This window comes from Armigeres subalbatus, chromosome 1 (genome assembly GCF_024139115.2).
Source record: "Armigeres subalbatus isolate Guangzhou_Male chromosome 1, GZ_Asu_2, whole genome shotgun sequence".
NCBI classification, from domain to species: Eukaryota; Metazoa; Arthropoda; class Insecta; order Diptera; family Culicidae; genus Armigeres; species Armigeres subalbatus.
The window spans coordinates 50441935-50448051 of record NC_085139.1 but is presented as its reverse complement, the minus strand read 5'-3'; positions in this window follow the sequence as shown (position 1 = coordinate 50448051).

Genomic DNA, 6117 nt, shown 5'->3' with positions numbered 1-6117 from the left:
TTTTCGAAAGAAAAGTGCTGCATACCATCTATGGTGGGGTGCAAATGGCGGACGGTACGTGGAGGAGGCGAATGAACCACGAGTTGCATCAGCTATTGGGAGAACCATCCATCGTTCATACCGCGAAAATCGGACGACTACGGTGGGCTGGGCACGTAGCCAGAATGTCGGACAGTAACGCGGTGAAAATGGTTCTCGACAACGATCCGACGGGCACAAGAAGGCGAGGTGCACAGCGGCCAAGGTGGATCGATCAGATGGAAGATGACTTGCGGACCCTCGGTAGACTGCGTGGTTGGCGACGTGTAGCCATGGACCGATCCGAATGGAGAAGACTCTTATATGCCGCACAGGCCACTTCGGCCTTAGTCTGAATAAATATAGAGTAAAGGAAAATGATGACCTGGGTCTTCACCGCGTTGGTACAGATCTTCCAGCTGGTTAGGTACTCTGTCAGGGCATCCAGGCCTCGTTGGAGTTTTGCCACTAGCGATCTGATCACTCTACCGTTGTAGACGAGGGAGGTGTCATCTGCGAACAGAGACAGAATGCCGCCTTCTGGAGGTTCTGGCATGTCGGAGGTGAACAGATTGAAAAGCAGGGACCCGGGATACTGCCCTGGGGACGCCTGCGATGATATTGTGCGTATTGAAACTCACTTCGCTGATTGAGACCCCGAATATCCTTGCTGACAGGTAATTGTTGATGATTTTCACCAGGCAGCTGGGAAGATTGTAGTTTGTACACCAATTGGCGAATGCCTTCTCGTCATCGAGTAAGGCCATTACTTACTTACTTATGTTGTACACCTCCGGTGGTGCAAAGGGCCGACTTGAAAGATCTCCATCCTGAGCGTAAGGCTATGGCGGATGTTTTAGAGACAGACTTGTTCCCGAGTCAGTTGGTGTACGGTTGACCGACTGCGTCGGAAACCAAACTGTTTCTCGAGCAAGATGTTGAGATTTTCGGCAGACTCAAGTAACCGGTGATGAATAGCTTTTTCTAATAGCTTGGATGATCCTGAGAGAAGGCTGATGGGACGATAACTTCTGGGGTAGGAAGGATCCTTCCCAGGCTTCCGGACAAGGATGACTTTCGCTGTCTTCCAGGACGATGGAAAGTAGGTGAGTCGGAGATGCTGATTAAAGATCAGCGAAAGGTGCTCGAAGAATGGAGCACTCATGTGTTTGAGCTCGAGATTCAGGATGCTGTCAAAGCCAGGGCCTTCATGTTTTTCGATGATTTGATATAGGCCGTCAATTCGTCAGCTGTGATCTCCAACTACTCCAAAAAGTCGTTGGGAGTCAAATAAATGTTGTGTGCATACTACATACACGTTAACGGTTGCTTCGTGTGGACTGATGATGTTCTGCCCAAGATTGTGTGAGCTGACAAAGTGACGACCTATTTCAGCGACTTTCTCTGCAGGAGCTATCAAGCGATCCTTAGAACCGTTGCTTTCTGGGCCGTCGCTTGGATTTAAGTATTTTGGAATGGCTTTGCATAGTCTGGGAGAGTGCGGATCTTATTTAAGAAATCGTTATTTTTGAGATCCACCATTCTGGCCTTGATAATTTTTGTGATTCGATTGCAGCGTGGCTTAAGCTCAGGCAGTCCAGTACACTGAAACTGCCTGCGAGTGACACTTCGCAAACGAATCAAATCTTTGGTAAGTGTATCAATTGTTAGGGTGTTGCTTACCTGCCGAGCCGTCGGTATATGTTGATCACGGGCCACCGAGATCGCCTCCTCGATGGAACGCAACGGACGATCAATAGCTTAAGGCGTTCCCGACCGCGCCTGGTAGTAAACGTTGTCGTACACGCACCTTTGGAATCGGCCCAGTAGACTTGATGAAAATTTCGCCGGGACAGCTGATGCCGATTAACCGAGGAGCCCAGATGTGGTCGTTCATGTTGGTGATGTACAAGTCGATTGTCTAATGGGCGCCTGACTGCCCAGGTGTTGACGAAACTGCAGAGCACATACTGTTCGTATGTCCTCGTTTCGACGTCGAAAGAAGAGCAATGCTAAACATTTGCGGCCGGGACACAACTCCGGATAATCTTATCCAGAGGATGTGTCAAGCGGTGGAGAAGTGGAACGCAGTCTCGACTGCAACCACTCAGATTGCCTGCAGCTTGCAGAGAATCTGGCGCGCCGAGCAACAATCGACAAGCATGACTAACTTGTGATTGGTTAGTTAGAGCGAAAGTGCCGAACGCAGAGAAGTGTGTGAATGGTCTGCCCATGCAGAGGTATTGGCGCAGCGGGTGGCAACCGAGATCGTCACCTCGAAGCATGGCAGAAGGGTGAATGAATAGGTGTATGTATGGACTGCACACGCCGCGCTGGGAGTAGCGCAGGAATGTTGGTTCCTACGACTACTGATACCCCGCGGCGTGGCAGAGGAGTGTGGGTGAGCATCCAAGTCAGTCTCACATGGTACGAAAGGAATGAGTTGAGTCGTGTTGAGCTAGTCTCATATGGCATGAACGAGGTGAGTCAGACTCACATGGTATGTCAGAAGTGGGAACCTAAGCGAAACGTCCCACAAGGGATGCCAGAGGGAGTGTTAGGTCGAATGACTCGAGTAGTATGTGTCAGCGCGAACTGAATAAAAGAGGTGAGCAGTCTCACATGGTACGATAAAGGTGGGCATACAAGTTAGACCCACATGGCATGACAGAGGTGCAACAGAGTATGTAGGGTGTGTTTGAGGGTGCGATAGAGCGAGCACCCAAGTCAGACTCGCATGGGACGGGTGCCTGTGTGAGCGAGAATGAGCGAGTACGTTTAGTACTGCCATCCCCCAGAAGTAGTACTGGGAGGTAGTTCCTGGGGGAAACGATGGTGGAGCCCAAGGGAGTTTAGTGCTCCAGGTGGACCAGGTAAAGCTGGTCACGATATCTCCTCGTCTTGCCGTGACGAGCGTTCGTGTGCACGGCCACTGGCTTCAGACCGCAGCTCTCGAGCTCCGAAATTAGATCTTTTTCCTTCATGTCGTGGAGACCTCGCAGCAAAGCCTTGAGTGTCTTCGTGCTGGGATGGGAACTCCACGACGGATTGATGATGGCCCCTGTTTGCCGGCATCACTTTCACGGCCTCACTGCAGTGCCGAAAAGTACAAATCCGGTGGATCGCCTTTCACAAACACGGGCGGGCACTTCTCCTTCTGCTCCTGTTACACCTGCGGCAGCTCCGATTGCTGCTTCTTTGTCTTTTTCGGCAGATTGCCGGCGCCATCAAGCTGGAACTTCAAGTCGCTAGGTTTCGCAGGTTGCGACAGGATAATCTACTACGAATTACATTCCCGCAACTTCGACGTCGTAGCGCTACAGGAAATTTGCTGAAAAGAAAGTGTGGAAAAGCGGGCATCGAGCGGCTACCTTCTATGAAAGCTGTGGCACCATCAACGAGCTGGGAACCGACTTCATAGTGCTGGGCAAGATGCGCCAACGCGTGATTGGGTGGCAGCCAATCAACACAAGGATGTGCGAGCTGAGGATAAAAGGTCTGTTCTTCAACAGTAGCATCATCAACGTTTACTACCCACACAAAGGGAAACCCGACGACGAGAATGAAGCGTTCCATGCACAACTGGAGCAGACATACGATGGACGCCCACTGCGGGATGTCTAAATCGAAATCACTTCAACTCCAAACACATATGCGCAAACAAACTCAAACAAAATGACAGTTCTGATAAGATACAAGAGGAATAATAATATCAATATTTTTTCCGCAATAAAAAAAATCGCTTCATAGTATTCCTGATAGGGGAAGGAGGGGCAATATGCCCTAGATAAGCAAATACTGCTCTAATGTCTAAGCTGTAACGATGTTCATAGGTATTTTTACTTCATGCAACAGTATGACAATTAGCTAGCTGATGCCATTTAAAAATTGTAGAAAATCTTAATCATATTGATATTATTCACATTTAAAACAAAAAGTGGTGGTATTTTATTGCCGGCAGCTCTTTGGGAACAGCGCACGACGCGTCGGCAAATCAGCATTTTATTATGGACAGTGCGTGGAGACGCGTAGTACATTGTAGGTTAGTCTCCCTAGGGCGTTTTGCCTTGCTGAAATGTTAGATGTTTCATTAAGTTGTGGAAAATTCCGATTTTCCAACCTTCCTTTCTTTTATATCGACACTTTTTTTTGCCTAACCTACATAACCCAAGTAACATTCATACAGCTCTTTGGCATTCGATGTTATTTATTATGGTTTTATTATGGCAATAGGCTTGCTCTCCAGTTTTGATAAAGCATTTACCACGCCTAAATTGTGATCCATCTTCAAGCTGTTGCCAAAACCATTTGTGGCAGGTTATAAATTCCGAATACTATGAAGTTTTAAATATGAACTTATTAGGGCAGTCCATGCCTTGATTAAACCTATCTGGAAAATATCATTAAAACTCCTTGATGTTTGTTTTATTTGTCATGATAAAATACTTCTTAAAGTAGTTTTGTTACTATAAAAGTTACTTTCGGCTTTAAATCAGATCAATTGGCATTTGTGCTTGCTACATAAAGAGTCTAATAAAATACAAACTCTGCAGCTCTAAAAAAAACCAGAGCCAAAAAAGTGGAAAAGTGAAGACGAGTAGTAAGAGCTGAATCCTTCATTATTGCAAAAGAAATAGCTCTGAAACATCACCACACTGCTTGCTTACTCATAATATGCATCCTGACCAATTTTCAGCTTTATAAATAAACTTGATATCGAAATATTCATTTCCGAAATCACGAGGTGACAAACTTGAATACAAGATAGAAGAAAAATACGTTACGCAGACCCGCTCCAGTCGCTATAAATGTTTCACTTTTCCACTTTTCCAACAGTGGTACGGAAATGTTTTTTTATGTGTCCGACTGATAAAGCGCCGTCACCACTAGTTGAGTACTTCATGTTTTACTTACGTGTATTGAATGATCAATTTGAATTCTATCCAAATTATATCCATGCCCTGTGTTTTCCTTTCGTTTGGTAAACATGAACTGTCAAATTCACTCTAGTTATGGTCACCATATATGTCGAAAAATTACCATTCAGCATTTTTAACAGTCATTCGAGCCTTCATACATGCCATATCTAAACATTATGATTTTATTGTTAATTTCATCGAAGCAAAGCAATGTGAATAAATGGATGGCGAGAAATCATCTCGCATGCCATCGCCATATTTTTTTTCACTACACATTATGAGAGAATTTGAAACGAAATATCTATTAGTAATGCATTACATTTAAGATTTTTTATGAAATTTTATAAACAAATCAGCTGCAAATAATAAAACAATTAAATAATACGCAATTAACAGATAAGTGCAAATTTAACAACAATTTGTTTTTCGAAAAATAATATTTAAAACGAAGTTTACTGAGAGCGCATCAGTTATATTGGAGTTTCGCACTATATGACACAATAAATCTCATTTGGCACCAAAAATTGAAGCATCATACATCAAATCTGCTTTGATTATTTTTCTCGATGATTATAAATATTTCATTTCAATGTTTGATTATGGCATTTTATGGTTCCATGTACAATAAACATCGATTTATTTTGTTGAGACTGAACGTATTTTATTATATCATGTGAATGTTTGCATAAAGCTAGATCTAGAGATTTCCGCAGGCATCAAGATTAAGTGGCTTAGAAAAGGTTTCAAATGAGGCCAACTGTCTTTTATAATGGTTTACAAATAGATCACGAAAGGTTTTTGGTGCCGAATTCGTATTCATGCTTTGTCATATTCTGATCTTGAAACCCGTCTTGCATTTACCCTTCAAAACCATTTCAAGGGTGGGCCAACTAGGCAGATACTACTCTCCAAGAGGTTTTGTTGTTAGCGATAAAGAATAAAATGCCTTGACTATGGTTTTATTGTTGTAGGATTCAAATACTCTTGTAGTAAATCATAAATCTTAAAATGTTACTTGGGAATTTTGGTCTAGTTTTATAACGGACATGCAAAATACGGTAAATATGAGGGAATACCTGAGGGGACCTTCTCCCCTTTACCTTTTTCCGTTGCCTATTTGTTTAAGTTTAGCCAATATTTAAACAACTATATAATTCTATTCAGGAGTGCCTGATGCTTT